At 46.6% G+C, this 2743-nt stretch overlaps 1 pseudogene; it reads right to left on the bottom strand.

The window, feature by feature from the left end:
• Positions 1-709: 709 nt before the first annotated feature.
• On the bottom strand, positions 710-1204 carry LOC121836024 (annotated as a pseudogene).
• Between the last annotated feature and the right edge of the window lie 1539 nt (positions 1205-2743).

Below are 2743 nucleotides of genomic sequence, written 5' to 3'. Positions count from 1 at the left end.
ACTTTCGAAATTTGGCGTGAAGTTTCGTATTGATATTGGTAATTGATTTAACAAATATTGGGGCGTCTTTAAATAAATATTACAAATCACTATATCGAGGCCCTCTCTACGTGACCAGCACAATAGCCTAGTAACTTCCAGATATCTCAAGACAATTCCTTTGAAAGGCTGCTTAGTATATCTGATCGAGCGGCGGCCAGGGACCCGCCGTTGAGGCTCAAAGAAGGAATAACACCCACCGGCTGCCGGTCATCGTCTCTTGCCCGGCCTTGTTTATTTCACGCGTGGCATCGGCTTCTTTTTCAGTGCCGGCATTATAGACCATATACAAATACTACATACTCTCTCCCTCCCTTGACAAAAAAAAAAAACAGAGACAAAAAAAGGAGGAAAATATGACCATAACATACTCTCTCCCTCTCTTCACACGCAAAAAAAGAAGGAAAATACCACTTCTTGAAAAAAAAAATGCACTTCACATTGTATCGAAAGTTTCAAGAAAAGAAAAAAAATAATAGTCCAAAGATTCAAATGTCCATGATTTCATGAAATGTGGATGATGGCCCCATGTCCAAGATATTCATGACATAGTCTTTAAATCGTTCTGGTAAACGTGTATGAGGTCTTTGACTTCCTTCTACTTGAAATGTCGATGGTAGAGGTGGTGAAACAGGTGTGGCGATGCCCGATCCTATAGGTGTGCTTGCAGTCAGGTGTGATTGTGATGAGCATGATGGTGCTCCAAAACCTGCATCCGGAGTGGATACGGCAATTGTATTAGGAGTAGCTGAACCCTCCGGCTCAGGACCAGCACCCGAAACACAATTAGGCGCAGAGTCAATTGGGGACTCATGCACTGGAGGCGTTACGCCGGCCTCGGAGTCCACAGGGGGCCGGGGGGGGGGGGGGGGGGGGGGCCCTGCTGATCTGCCGCTCGGACTGGAGTCTGGCAGAAAGCTCCAGTACCCAAGTCCAAAGAGTGAAGAACTTGGACCATGAGGTGAAACAGGAGTCGGGGTTGCAGGCCCAAGAAGGTTACGAACAGCTAAGTCGATGCCTGGCGAAGAAGCACGTGGCGGGGATGAACCACGACCATGAACATCTGGAGCCATGCAGCGGCACCCAGTAGCACCAGGAACCTGAGCACCTGAAACCGCTGAACCAGGAACCTCGGGGTCTCCGAGAGGAGGGCAGCCAGGAACATTTACTGCAAAGGGTGAGGGAAATAGGGAGAAAATATCGTCTTCTAGAGCCTAAGAATACTTCATCGAAGGCTGCAGCGTTGTTCGAGTGAGCCTTTCAGCTTTCCAGGTAGTTCCATCGTCGAGTTTTTATGTACACGGACAAACCTTTTCACGGATCTCCTGCGGAGTTAAATATTTATGTCGCATTTTGCCTTTTGGTTTTGATTTGAAAATCTTTACAAAATTTCAAGGTGCAAAAGATGGAATCTTCATGGCTCTACGTGAGTCAGAGTGGTGCTTCATCTTTTCTTGATAGGTCTGAACCCTATTCGGTAACCCATGTCGAACCTCAGCCTGTGGTATTGAAGGCTCATTGGTATTCCTTCCTTGAAGGTGCAAGCGTGTACGATGATTGCGACTCCCGTGGCAGCATGGCGTGTGCTTCTATTACACCAAGGTACTCAATGATCGTGTCGTAAATAGAACGCTGTTGTACAAGGCCAATTGAATTGTAGATTTTAGAACCCTATTAAAAGCGTTCCACTCGGCCATTCGCTTGTGGGTGGTATAACGCAGACTTGGGTCTGTTTCATTCCATTTGTCTCGAGGAACTGTGAAAATTCACTTGAAGTAAATTGAGGTCCATTATCGCTGGTAATCTCCTGGGGTAGTCCCTCGCTAGAAAAAACTGACTTCAGGAAACTTATGACCGAACCAGTTGTGACACTGGAGACAGCCGCCACTTCCGGCCATTTGCTCTGGTAATCCACTGCAAGTGATGAAAAATCGTTCCTTGGCAGGTGCCTCTAGGAATGGGCCGATTATATCTATGCCAAGCTTGGTCTAAAAATGTAAAGGAAACTCTACTGGCTGCAGAGGCGCGGGAGATGACTTAACTGACTTGTTGGTCGCTTGGCAGACTATGCAGTGCTGCACGCAGTTTTTAATTTGCATGGAGAAGTGAGGCCACCAATAAAGTTCTTTTATGAGGCTTGTGGTCCTTGAAATTCCTTGATGCGTTTCGCGACAAACCTCAATCTCTTGATTCCGAAGGCTTGATGGAACTACGATCTTCTCTCCTTGAAAAAGAAGTCCATCGATCACGAAAAGCTGCTCACGAACGGAAAACTTTGACTTCATCTTTGAAGAAAGCTTGTTGTGCTCTGGCCACGATGAAGAAATAAACGTCTAACTTGGGGTAGCACAAGATCCCTAGCAGTTGCTTCTTGGAAATCCTTCTGGCTAAGGCAAGTGCAGATGATAGAAACAACCTCTTCTTTAAAAACGGTGCCGTTCTCTGTATCTGACACTGGAAGGCGAGACAAAGTGTCTGCGACGAGATTGTTGCTACCATTCTGAAATTCAATGATAAAATTATAATTGAAAAGTCTGGCAACCCAACGGCTGATATGATGAGGCCGGAAGCCAGTTCCCTGAGTTGTCATCAAGGGGACCAGTGCCTGGTGGTCAGTGCGGATGGTGAACTGCCGGCCCCACAAACAAACGTGCCATTTTTCACAAGCCCACAGTATAGCCAGAGCTTCCTTTTCGCCAATAGA

The sequence above is a fragment of the Ixodes scapularis genome, unplaced genomic scaffold (genome assembly GCF_016920785.2).
Source record: "Ixodes scapularis isolate PalLabHiFi unplaced genomic scaffold, ASM1692078v2 PGA_scaffold1__304_contigs__length_218370807, whole genome shotgun sequence".
Lineage (NCBI taxonomy): Eukaryota > Metazoa > Arthropoda > Arachnida > Ixodida > Ixodidae > Ixodes > Ixodes scapularis.
This window is presented reverse-complemented; position numbering and strand designations above follow the sequence as displayed.